The sequence below is a fragment of the Lissotriton vulgaris genome, chromosome 3_1, assembly GCF_964263255.1.
Source record: "Lissotriton vulgaris chromosome 3_1, aLisVul1.2, whole genome shotgun sequence".
Classification (NCBI taxonomy): domain Eukaryota; kingdom Metazoa; phylum Chordata; class Amphibia; order Caudata; family Salamandridae; genus Lissotriton; species Lissotriton vulgaris.
The window spans coordinates 1,386,960,198-1,386,973,873 of record NC_141689.1 but is presented as its reverse complement, the minus strand read 5'-3'; positions in this window follow the sequence as shown (position 1 = coordinate 1,386,973,873).

The window sequence follows — 13,676 nt, the reverse complement described above, 5'->3', positions numbered from 1 at the left end:
GACGCCTGAACAACACCAGGGGGTTGAACAACTGGGGGTCGCGGAGGTGCCGTAGCACTCTGCACATAAGGGGGTGGTAATCTCAACAAATACGACATCAAAGGATCCTTTTCAGGGTTATTTGTCGCATTCGGAAGAAGAGGTGGCAAAGCCGGATAACATTTGTCAATGGCCATGCAATGTTGTCTATCTGACACCTCAATCGCACAATCTTCTTCATCTTCCTTAAACTGCCTAGCAGCTTGCATTATCGATATATTCTTTTCTTTCCTATCTCTCTTAGCTTGCTTAATTTCTCGCTGTTTGGCTTCCTTACGCCAGAGGCGGAAAGAGTCCAACATCGCCGGCCGGGGTTTCTTCCTAAATAGCGCAACTTCTCGGTTTTCTAAATCCTCTGATTTGAAACTACCATATTGGGGCCATCGTAAGACACCATCTTTCTTCGTATAGCGGATCCATACTTCATTAAACGTAATTGACCCACGCCATGCTTTGAATAGAGCTCATAAGTTGGAGTTCCAACCGGAGTTATCGGACACGAGTCCTCCAATCGGGAATCCCTGTTACAACTACAACAAAATCATTTCCTAAATTTGCTAAGATCAGGCATCTTATTGCTTACTAATCTAGCTTCAAACTTCAAGGGGTTATCAAAAACGGTATACTCGCAAATATACAAGCCCCTCGACTTTGGTAATTGCAACAACCAAATCAAAGAAACCCAAGAAACCAAACAAAGTCGTGGGAGCGACCCACCTGTACTTAACCAAAATGTCACCAGAAGATCGCCTACCGTCTCGCCTTATAAATCATCACAAGAGGGTCCAAGACAGGGCGACAGTCAGGGCAGCAGTCCTTCGTAGCCATTGGAAAGGGGATGCCTCGCAGTAAAGACCTTCGGTCCACAGTCGACATGCAGGGGTCAATGAAGTGAGGGCCCTCCTCCAGAATTTCCTCATGAAGCTCCTCACAATCTTCGGGCTTGGACCGGTACCGCTGAAGTCGCCCTCCGTTGGGCGCCAGTTGAAGAACTGGATTTTAAACCCAGCGGCGCCAGGGGCACGCCCAAAGTCTTCGGATTCGCCTGTCTTGGTATACAGAGACACGGAATACTTCTGGGTGGCGTCAAAGACCAAATTTATTAGCTGCAGCTAGTAACAGAAGTCCTAGAAATACAACACGGTGTACAACTCAGGAAACTGTTCAATTTTGTAAGGCAAGACATCCCTTTTTATGCCCAAATTCACATTACAAATGCACACCCACTGAGCAAAATTCTAGCCAAAAAGGTACATTTTTAAACAAAGTATCACATAGCAAAAACCTCAATTTACATTGTCCCAACCCACAAGTTAATTATTAGGAATGTCCCAAATCCAGTCTCCACAAGCCGGACAAACCTATAATTGAAAGCACAATGCATGTAATGAGGGAACATAGAAAGGAAACAATGACAGATAACGAGCAAGATAAAGCATGTGTAAAGAACCTAAAAGTTAACGATGTCCTGAACATTGATTAGCAATCTCAGACAACGATCAACCAAGGAAATTGGCTTAGCGAGGTCGGTTTCAAGTGAAGGGGTCAGTTTCTTACAGTTCACCTTAGAGTCAAGAGAGGCCTAGTTAACAAGTGCATGAACAACGAAGCCCATGCAACTTTGTTCGTTCGGTTACCTCCACGGGCCTACGTGATGGCAACACAAAAGGGAGGCACGGACTAAATGGAACCCATATTCGAGACAAAGTCTCTGAATACGTAATGAACTCGCTAGTTGACGTGACAAATTCACTCCATATTAGCCGCACTCACTAAATACGGTACAATATCACCAAAATCGTGATGGAACCATAACCTCACGAGACAAGACAGAATTTCACAGAACCTCAATTCCAAAACATAGTTTTTGGTTTGTTTCCTCGTGCATGGCCACCAGTATCTCTGCTTTAATAATGACACTGTGGCGGAAATACCTGCGTGTGCAGAGGCAAGCCCTTCCTGTGCTGCTAAGATTAGTCCTAAGCTGTGTTCCATGTTTGGGATCACTCTATCCCCTACTCCAGGGATTCGAGCAAATGGAACATTATTTGTATCAGTTATATATGAGTACTTGAGTGGAAAGCTTTTTGGTAATGTTTTACTACTATCTTTTATTGAAGCAGTGTCAGCTTGCATTATTTTGCTGTCTATTTTTGTTTTTGAACGAGTTATTGCAGCTACGGAAGCCGTTTGCACAGCTGCCTTCGCGGCTTCATCAGCCCGTGAATTCCCTTCAACGTGGGCGCCATCACGCTGATAACTGTTTTCCTTACATTTTCAGGGATGATTATAGCATCCGCATCATCTTGTCAAGATCTGGTTGGTTTGCATTTACTGCATCTCTACTATTTTCTTTGTTACTATTCGACATTTTGTTGAATGTCTTGCAGAGCAAGCTTCAAGGAAATAAAGATAAGGTGCACAATATTTTGGAACACTGTATCCTTCAACGTTGAACAAAACCAAAAACTAATAAATAGGATTTTTTGTCCTACTCAGTTTAAGGCGGATATTTTATCCTTTAACCCACTCCAGACATCTATTGGAGTATTTTACGGCATAAAGGGGTCTCCGTGAAAAGCACAACTGAGTTACTCTAGTATCTAGCGTTAAATAGTCCCTTACCAAACATTGGGCGCCATATTGTGTAGTTCCTATATTCCTAATAGGCTCTGCGCATTGGAATAATATATCCTATAGAATTGACGTAAGACTTATGTCTACTAGGTCTCTATCGAATATATAAGACTTAATTGTGAGTGCCAGCTAGCTCTGCGGTCACTAGAAACTTTCTCGAGTTCACAAGAAGGGATTTAGTTTCTGACAACCGCATAAACATGCCAACTTTGTTTCCCCACGATAAAACTGATCTTCAGAGTCGTTGAAGCAATAGATAGATATTTTACTCAGTCATTCGTGCATGCTTCGTTTCACCAGAGGTGCAGAGACATAGATAGGTGGGTGTTTTCAATAAAAGGTATTTATTGAACAGTCTTCTTTCTCAAGCATAAGTAATGAATTGCTACAATCGTAATACTGGTTGCAAAATATAGTGCATACAGTAAAAAGAGTAGTATAAAATAATACTGTAATAGCATTGTATGGTTACTAGAGCATAGATAAATACATACATAAATAACAGAGGCTAAAGAGTACTCAACTTGTGCTTCTAAAATACGCCTACCCCGATGTACCTAAACTAAGCTTAGTACGAGGGAAGAAGTAACTCAGGTGTAGCATAAATTTAGTATTCTTTGCCAAGAATCTATCCAAGATTTCTCTTAGGGTCTAACCAGCTCTGTACCTTGATTTAGAATGAAGAAGGTCAATCTCAGGACTCGATTTTCCAACAACCTGCAAGGGTAGCTTGGAAACACTGGAGCTGGATTTCTCGGCAAGAGAAAAGACAGCGTCTCTCTCAGTGCGTCTGCTGGAGGGTTGGCTTTCTTCGGCACTTGCTGTAGCAGGATGCGTCGGGCAAGAAGGCAGTCGAGATGCTCCAAACCACCGTGTGTTTGCTATGGCAAGTGTGGGCATATTTATACCTTGAATGTGCAGAGTTTGACGTAAAGTTGGACATAATAACAGCATCAAAGAGTCTTAGTTCTTTAAAAACTCCATGAGTTCTTGGACAAATCAATATTCAAGCAAGGGGAAGTCCCTAGCTGCTGAAGCCGAGTTTTCCAAGAAATCGTTGTGGATTATTGCAACTAGTGGAAGTAGCCCTGCCGTATTTGGACTGCATGAGCTATGTCTAAATATGGTTATGATTTATATGCCTATATAAGGTTATGGTGATTTATACCTATAAAAGGGCATGAATCGGAAAAATTACAGTAGGGTCCTAAAATACTATACAACAGGTGGGTTTGCACCCGGTTGCTGCAGTGGCACCCCTGACTGCATTTGGCCTTGTTTTCCCTCTGCGTGACCCTGTCCTGAAGCGGACGGCTTTTGGATTTGCCCACCCTCCTACTGACACAGCTTGCTGTACGCCCGGATACCCCTGGGCCTGGAGGTCGGATAGGCCTCAGTGTGCCATTAAGATCTCTGCAATCTGCCGATCAGCTCTTGGTGACAGCATCCACAGGACACAAGCCCGGAGTTGGGGAGCATATGCCTGGGCTCTGAGGTGAGGAGCTGTGACGGCCATTTTGGAGATCGTGTTGAGGAGCCTCGAGGTTTAGTCCAGTTCGTGGCAAATGGAGCAATGGCGGGGAGAGCATGGAGCATAACCTCTACCTGGGCTCGAAAGATGAGTCAGCCACACGAGAAAAGTCCCTGACAGACCTTTTTTTCCCTGACCAGAGGGTGGTGGGTCGACGGACACTGGACGACCAGACACAGCTACGCAGATGGCCACCTCCGCTGAGGCGCCCGTGACGTGGGCCTTTTTGGAATCCCTCTTTGTTACGCTGCGAGATGACCTCCAGGCGGTGAAGAATGACCTCACAGCAGAAATCAAGGATATTCGCGCGTACGTGGAAAAGATAGGAGAAAGAGTAGCATCCCTGGAAGACAGGAGTTATTCCTGGGACACTGAATTGGCCACCGTGCAGCAGGAGGTGTTCCACATACATGAACAACAGGTAGACATTCAATCCCACCTGGAGGACCTCGCGAACTGCTCCCGCCACCATAAAATTAGATTACGGGGAGTGAGCACCAATGAAGAAGCTGGTGATATCTTCAAATGTGTGCGCAAGCTCTTCAACCATATTCTGGGCATTCCGCTGGACTCTGATCTTAAGCTGGACCGCACACACAGGGTGGGCCCTCCTAGAGCGGCGGCGGCACCTCCGGCAGACATTTTGGTCTGCATCCAGGACTTCCACACCAATGAAGAAATCCTGCGCAAAGCTCGATCACTTCAGCTGATCTCCTTCTGTAATCAATCGCCCATCCTCTATCAAGATTTGGCTGCTATCATGTTACAGAAACGTAGGGCCTTCGGCCTATCATGGAGGCCCTGCGCCAATGCAATATCTCCTACTCTTGGGGGCATCCATTCCACCTGGTGTTCTGACACAATGGCAAGTTGTACCAACTCGCTCCCTGACTGAGGTAAGCAAACTATTGGGGATCCCCATCCCGGAGTATACCGGCAAAGGGGGGGCCTTCGGACCAAGGATCCAGTGACGGTCGTCCGAAGTGGAGACAGCAGCACCGGCAGCACCGCACACTGCGGCCGGACCCACTGGTGGTCAAAAAAGAGCAACAGGCCGTTCTCGCAGCTTTGCCAGAAGTCTTGGACAAGACGTTGAGTTAATGACTGAACCTAGCTACCATGATGTATCCTTTACTTAACACTTGGGGGTGGGGGGGAGGGTTGAGGCCAACATCAGCCACACAACGACCCCGAAGAACTCTCTCTCTGCTCATCTTTGGATGATGGACTGATGATCAAACTTGAAACTTTCCTTGGCACACGTTGGGCCTTGTTTTCTGTGTTCCATTTCTTGAGAGTCTTTGCTCTACTATCCTTCCTACTTACTCTGCTTTGCTATCTCCTCTTCTGGGGGCAACTACTGTTTGCCCTTTCTTGTGCTGCAGTGGAGAGGAGTTCAGGGTGGGCTTCTTCCGCAGATTTTGCCTTCCCGATGCCTATGATTGGCGATACACCCATTCCTAGGTCCTATATGTCACCGTCCTCAGTGAAGATTCTCACCTTTAATGTGCGAGGGCTCAACAATCCCATTAAACGTAAAATGCTTCTTTCCTATTTAGAGAGTACAGGTGCAGATATCTACCTCCTCCAGGAGACATACTCACTTCCTAAGGATTGCCATCGACAGGTCCCGTGCCTTCCAGACTCAATTTTTTCTTCTAAACCCACTAAGACTGCAGGGGTTGCCATTTTAGTCTCAATGGCCTTTCCGGGGAAAGTGGTGCAGAAAAGGGTAGAGATAAAGGGCAGACTGCTCACATACCAATTTGCCATAGGGGGTCTAACTCTGATTGTAGGATCGATCTACATTCCCAACGAGGGTCAGGAACGATTTTTACATGAAGCCCTCAGCCAAACTACGGCCTCCCAAGAGTGCCATATACTGATAGGAGGGGACCTCAACCTGGTCTTTGACAATGATCTCGATAGCTCGGCACATCGCACGAGCCGGGTTGAGGCACTTTCGTCCACAGGGCACACTAAATTGCATGACTTAGGCCTTACAGATGTATTGAGACATTGCCACGCTCAGTCACGAGCATTCTCGTAATACTCCAATGCTCATAAAACTTACACCAGATTGGAACACTTTTTAGGCTCCAAGGCTCTCCGCGAAGGTACCCTCTCGGCCAACATATTAGAAGCAGCCCTCTCGGATCATGCCCCAGTGGAGGTCACTTTGGCTCTTCCAAAGATCCAGAGACCGATAAAAGATTGGGCTACAGTGATACCCTATTGCACAGACCAGACACAGTAACCCAGATACAACGGGCACTAGAGAACTATTTATGGCACAATGACAACCCAGGCACAGCCCTCTGTACCCGATGGGAGGCCCTCAAGGTGGTCATCAGGGGAGAAGTCATTGCCATCTCTTCCAGCAGACAATGCGGATCGTAAACCAAAAAGGGAGGAACTGACACTAAAAGTGCGAGAGCTGGAGCAGATGCATCAGCTTACCGGAGCCCCCCGCACCTGGCGGCAGTTAACAGCTGCACAGCACAACTGTCGGCCATTGACCGTGACAGAGCGGAGTATGTGGCAATGCAGCTGCGTCACTCCTTTTATACAGGCAGGGATAAATGTGGGTGACGAACTTGCGCCTCGGCTTCGGGAGGTCCGACAACGTGAGGGGGTTCAGGAAATCAGGGATCATGCAGGTGCGTCCATTTCGGACAAGGTGGGCATTGCCGAGGTCTTCCGGGACTTCTATGCCTGACTTTATGACAAACAACCCCTGGAGCAGGGAGACATGAGGCGTACCTAGCACACACTCAGTTACCCGCCCTAACACCTGACCAGGTGGCTCACATAGAAAGAGAGATCAGAGCGGAGGAAGTTATAGCGGCTATTGCCTGTTCAAGCTTAGGGAAATCCCTGGGCCCTGATGGTTACACCGCGGCTTTTTATAGCAGTTCTACGCTTACCCCTCGCCTTACTAGGCTTTTCAATTCTTTTGTGACACCCGGGGTGATCACTTCCTCAACGGTGGAAGCAGCGATAGCTGTAATTCCTAAACCTAGAAAAGAAAAGGCGGTCTGTGGGTCATACCGGCCCATCTTGCTGCTGAACATTGACTTGAAGCATTGTACTGGCATACTGGCCGCTCGACTGGTCCCCTATATGCCCGGAATGGTGGACCACAACCAAGCCGGCTTTATTCCGCAGAGGCAGATGAGCGACAATACAAAACAAGTCACATACCTCATAGAAAAGGCTTCCCGTATTCCTGGGGACTACATACTCCTCACTATAGATGTGGAGAAGGCCTTTGACCAGGTCCACTGGCCCTATTTAGAGCAGACACTGGTCACGCAGGTCTGGAGGAAAAGATGCGCACACACATTTTTAACTGCTATCGCTCGCCCACAGCCAGGGTAAGGATCAACGGACACACGTCCACTCCCTTCCGTATCCACAGAGGCACAAGGCAGAGGTGTCCCCTGTTGCCCCTGCTCTTCGCCCTCTTTGGAACTCATGGCGCAGAGAGTTCGGGACCATCCCCAGATCATAGGCATATGCTTCGGTGGAGACACCAACACCATAAGCCTCTATGCAGATGACGTAGCCACCCTGACGAATCCTTGGAGAGCCCTGGGGATCTTCATGGAGGAGCTGGATACTTTTGCAAGCGCCTCTGGGTTCAAAGCCATTTTGACAAAATCCACATCATTGAACCTCGCACTGTTGGCCCAGGACCGAGCAGACCTCCAGGCTCGACACACCGTGCGGTGGTCCAATCATGTCGTCCCATATCTGGGCATCCAATTGACCCGACTTTACAGGCCATGAGGACGGCTAACTACTCTCAACTGCACACTCACATTTGGGCTGAGCTACGAAGATGGAAGCATCACCGGATCTCGTGGCTGGGTCGTGTCGTGGCTATTAAAATGACAGTCCTCCCCTAAATTTTGTACCTTTTCCAGACACTCCCCCTATCACCTCCAACCGGTTGGCTATGTAAGGTGCAATCTGAACTCTCCCTCTTTATCTGGCAAGGGCGGATACCAAGAATGAAACAGCTGGTTAGCTTTCTTCCTCCACACGAAGGGGGCTTGAGCATCCCGGACCTCACGCTTTATTATAACGCTGCGCAACTCCGACATCTGGTTGAATGGAGTCGAGCTGAATCCGAGAAACATTGGCTCTTTCAAGATCGCGCAATTGCAGGTACACCCCTGATGCGTGTTCCCTTCCTTTTGAAACCTCACCCTCCACCTAACCTATACATCAGTCTGGGATCGGACCTACACTAGTCATGGATTGCCAACCTTCCCGTTCCCACTTCCTCCACTCTTCGACAACCCTGACTTTATCCCGGGATGGGGCTGCAGTCCTTCCCACCTGTGGAGAGATTCTGGCTGACGAGCATTAGGCCTCCTATTTGCTAAAGGCAAAATTATTCCTTTCTAACAGGTTAGGGCTGTGCACGGCCTCCCAGAATCCGAGCGCCTACATTACTTGCAAGTGCAACATTTGGCCATGCAGCCGGGCAATCGAACTCAAGGGACTAGACCACTCACTCCTTACGAGCGGTGGCTCATTACATGGTTGTGGACAAAAAGCTGATCTTCGATCTGTACAGGATGCTCTTGTACCGATACACTCACACTTATCATGCAGGACGAGCATGCCGGGAGAGGGACCTTGGATGCAGTCTTCTCCCAAAGGAGTGGGAGGGAGCATGTCATAGAGCGCACCACATGGCAACACACATAGGCCTTACTGAGACACTCACAAAGCTCATCTATTACTGCTACTATACTCCAGAGAGACTACACCAGGTTGACGCGAAGCAGGACCCTGACTGCTGGAGAGGGTGTGGGAGGAGGGGCACCTTGGTTGCCTCCTGTGGGACTGCGAGTATCTCCAGCCGTACTAGACGCACATACTCGACACCGAAATCCCTAGACTCCCTGAATATGTCCTCTTGGGGGTGCCAAACCCGCTTACCTATCCTCTAAAATCCAGGCGAGGGAAGCAGATAGCCATAGCACTTGCACAGCCACCCAGAATATATTAATACATTGGAGAACAACTTGCATTCCGGGACACACCAGGTGGTATCACCAACTGTGGCATGTATTAGGCATGGAAAAGATCTCTCTTACCTTGGCCGGGAAGGGCTCTTCTTTTAGTGATCTTTGGCAGCCATTCCTTGCTTTTCTTACGCAGGAATTCAGGGAATTGTCTTGACCGAGATACTTACGCCTTTTACACCTTACTGCACTGGATCCCTCAACGCAAGACGACTCAGCTGTCTGAACGGTCCAACGCTTTGTGCATAGAGGACATGGACCGGGGAGGGTGGGCGGTGGCTTTCTTTGAGTCCTTCTTTCCCTTTCCTTTCTTTGTCTTTCTCTCTTTGTGTGGGGAGTGGTATGATACCAGTTATTTGTTGATTTTTGTAAGGCCAATGCAATTATAATTTCCCGTGATGAGCCCTGCGTGGCTGTTAAATGAGACCTTGCTCTCTGTGTTGCCCAATAAAAAAAATAAAAAAAACATAAATCTGACCATTAGTTAAAAAAATAAAATTATTACAAAACTAACAAACATAAGGTTTAAATTAAACAATATATACAAATTTCAACAATAAATAAAAAATAACAAATAATTAAAAACATAACAATCCAAAATGAACAACACTGGAGAAAGTGTTGGAGTTTGAAGTAGTTAGATTTACTATTCTATCTCCAATGTAAGCAAAAGCAGGGAAAGCTTGGTACTTTCAAGGGGTTAGATATAATATTTCCACTCTAATCTAAACAACAATGGGGAACGTGTTGGACACTGGAGGGGTTACATTTACTAATTCTACTACAATATAAGCAAAAGCAGGGAAAGTGTTGGACTTCGGAGGGGTTAGATTTAATTTTCCCACTCCAATCCGAGCACCAGTGAGGGAAGATGTAGGCTTTGGAGGGGTGGGTTGAATTTACTGTTTGCATTCCAATGTGAACAATAGTAGGGGATGCGTTGGACCTTGGAGGAGTTTCATCGACTATCCCCACTCTAATGTAAGTCATAGCATGGAGAGTATTGGAGTATTGGACTTTTGAGGGGTTTGAATTAATAGTTCCGCTCTAATTTTAGCAACAGCATCGAAAAATGTGGACTTTTAAATTGTGTAATGCAATATTCCTGTTCCAAAGTAAGCAAAAGCAGGAAAAGTGTTGGACTTTGGAGGGTTTTAGAGTTAATATTCCCACTCCAATCCAAGCAACAGAATGGAAAGTGTTGGAATTTGGAAGGGCTAGAATTAATATTCCCACTCCTAACCAAGCAATGGTAGAGAAACTGCTGGACTTTAGAGGGGTTAGATATACCACTCCAAAACATAAACTTAAAAACAAAAATATATAATAACTAAATAAGACAATTGAAACAGATTTAAAATAAACCATATAATAATTTTGGATTTAAATGTAATAGCAAAAAAATGATATTACAAAATTAATTAAAAAACATAAAACTAATTATATATTTTTTTAATGTATATGTCTCTCCCTTCTATCCCTAGAAAAACACCAACAAAGTAAAAAAATGAATTAATTATTATATTGCGCAATTAAAAAATAAAGCCAATAATAAATAAATATTTTTTTAAATGTTATTCAATCAATCAATCAATCAAAGCTCACTTTATTCGATTATAACACATGATAATCATAAAAGCACAATAAAAAAGAATCTCATAAAATAGGTCAAGTCAAGTCAATAGCACTTTATTTCGATTACTAAAAATCATAAAAGCAATCACACAGTTATATTACACACAAAAATATTAAAACGTTAAAAATATAGTCATAAGTAATACATAATGTTATACATGTAAAAAAGGCATAAAATCAGGTATTGGTAATGGGCTCATCCAAAAGTAAAAAAATCTCAAAGTTCATTATCAAAGGGGTATAATCAGTTCATTGGGATAGGGATATAATCAGTTCTCCAGATGCCTAAGTGCCATCCTCTTATTCTTATTATGAACAGCAGCCACCAGGAAGCTAGCAACCCCATACATCACCCTCGGGGTGCTTAACATTTGTAAAAACATCAGTGCTGGTTTAACCTGGGTAAAACCCGCTTCTCTTAGTATTGGCACTAAGTGTTGCTTCCTGATATCCGAAAAATGCTGGCAAAACATAATAAAGTGCAAAAGGCTTTGGGGAGAGACATTATCACAACTACAGAAAGGTGTACGGTCCGGTTTCCCCCACACACATGAAATACCCAAGGTATATTGAACAATACTTAATCTGAATCTAATCAGAAGATGTCGATGTAGTGGAATAGATACAATTCTGAGGTATGGCTCTATATGTGAAGTAGTTTTTAATACATAATTAGATCTAACAAGGGGTTTATACATTTCGACATATTCCCGCTCTTGCTCTACCATCCTCATAAAGTTCGCTTTTATCCACTTCAAATCATTTTTATGTAACAAATGCGGAGAATAGAAAAGCTCTGGGCGTCTCAGTTTGGCAAAGACATCTTTGATATAGCATAACCAGGGTATTTTGTGTGCATTATCAAGTGCCATAACATCTTTAAGGATAGCATGGTTCAATGAGATCTCCTTGTTAGTCCAAGTTTTAACCCAACACGTTATTGGAGCTAAGCGAATAAGATCAGTAATATAGCTCAGTCCCAGTTCAGTGTGAATTGTGTACACAGGTGTTGATTGGGGAACAGCTTAGAGGGTCCGTAAAAACTTGTTCTCTATTTTTTGCAGTTTTTCCTGTTGCAAATATCCCCATAATAAGGCCCCGTACAGTGCGATAGATAGGCATTTGGATTTGAAAATGGTTAAAAGTGCCTCCATAGGCCTGGATCCCAACCTCTTCACAAAGTCCATTAAAGCAGAGGATGATCTAGCGACTGCTAAACATTTCACATTAATTTGAGGGGCCCAGCTTCCCTTTAAATCAAATATTACGCCAAGGTACGTAAATACAGGAACAATTGATAGGGCAACACCATTGCATGAGAAAGGCATGAGAAAGGCAGTGTTCTATATGTTTTTGGACGCTTTCCTACCACCATGACATGGGACTTCTTACTGTTCACCCTCAAATCTAATGATTCCATGAAGCCACCAAAGGAATCTAAAAGTCATAACATGCATGATATCAATCATTCTTAAGAAGATTTACTGTCCAAACAATCATTACGGTAAACAACCTTTGCAATGCAACGTTTACAACGCACTACCATTACAACGAAACTTTTATAACGCAACATCCATTACAACGCATGCCATTACAACGCAACCATTACAATGCGTGACACTACAACGCACACCACTACAATGCATGTCATTACAACGCAGTCATTACAATGCATACCATTACAACGCATAGCATTACAACACATAGTACCCTTACACTATCCAACACTTACCCTACTGTTGCACCCCCTGGAGTTAGAATAGTAATTTATACCCCTACACTATCCAATATTTACCCTACTATTGCACCCCCTGGAGTTAGAATAGTAATTTTTAACACTACAGTATCCAACACTTACCCTACTATTGCACCCCCTGGAGTTAGAATACTAATTTATACCCCTACACTATCCAACACTTACCCTACTATTGCACCCCCTGGAGTTAGAATATTAATTTTTACCCCTACACTATCCAAAACTTACCCTACTATTGCACCCCCTGGAGTTAGAATAGTCATTTTTACCCCTACCCTATTCAATACTTACCTTACATGCAATGTAATGTTATGCGTTGTAATGGTTTGCATTGTAAAGGTAGTATGCGATGTAATGGAATGCGTTGTTAAGGTAGTTTTTAAAAATTTGTGGTAATGGCAGGTGTTGTAATGGAATGCATTGTAATGGATGTTGCGTTGTAAAAAATGTGTTGTAAAGGTATGCGTTGTAAAAGTATGCGTTGTAACGTCATACATCCAATCATTACTTAGTTAGAACAGTTCTGTGCTCACTAGGCTTTGCCGTCTGGAGGAAGGGAGTGAGGAGCTCCGGTTGTCGGGACAAATAACGTGGCCCAGCCTCTTCCTGGCTATGATGGGCTAAGACAGGCCCGTCTTGGCCCGGTCTTGGCACGGGCCAAGCCCGCACTGCACGACTTTCAACCGGTCTTTAAATAACCCGCCCTTCTCCAGTGACTGGGTGTGAGCTGCAGATGCGGCTGGTCAGGGGTCTGGGCAAAAGTGCAGGATGCAGACCGGGTCACAGAGGTCTACCGCAATGGGGGACCTTCAGTCGGCCTTTAAAGCACACAGCCTCCTCCAGGAACCGGGTGTGAGTTGCACATGCCGCTGGTCAGGGGTCCAGGCAAAAGTGCAGGATGCAGACCTGGTCACAGAGGTCTCCCTTCTAAACACTTACCGGGTCCCCGCTAAATGTTATTATTAAGTACACTGATCAGCAAATTTGTAATTAATTAAAACCAAATAATAAAAAAACCAATTGATCAATTAAATAG